This window comes from Alligator sinensis, unplaced genomic scaffold (assembly GCF_000455745.1).
Source record: "Alligator sinensis unplaced genomic scaffold, ASM45574v1 scaffold1511_1, whole genome shotgun sequence".
Classification (NCBI taxonomy): domain Eukaryota; kingdom Metazoa; phylum Chordata; order Crocodylia; family Alligatoridae; genus Alligator; species Alligator sinensis.
In genome coordinates this window covers 181344-181667 of record NW_005843139.1, presented here as the reverse complement: position 1 = coordinate 181667, position 324 = coordinate 181344, and positions in this window count along the sequence as shown.

Here is a 324-nt window from a genome sequence, read left to right as displayed (position 1 = left end):
CCCCCCCCCCCCCCCCACTCCCAGCAGTCTAGGCACATGACACACACACAACACCCAAGTGTCGGACACACAGACCCTAGGTGTCCAGAGAACACACACACACACAGACTGCAAGTGTCTAGGATATACATACAAGCAGAATCCAGGTGTCTGAGACGAACACATACACACACAGAACCTAGTTGCTAGACACACACACAAATATGCATACACAACCAAGGTGTGGACACGCATACACCCCATGTCTGGGACACGCACAAATGCACACACACACATACATCCCAGGTGTCTGGGATATACACACATACAGAACCCAATTGTTGG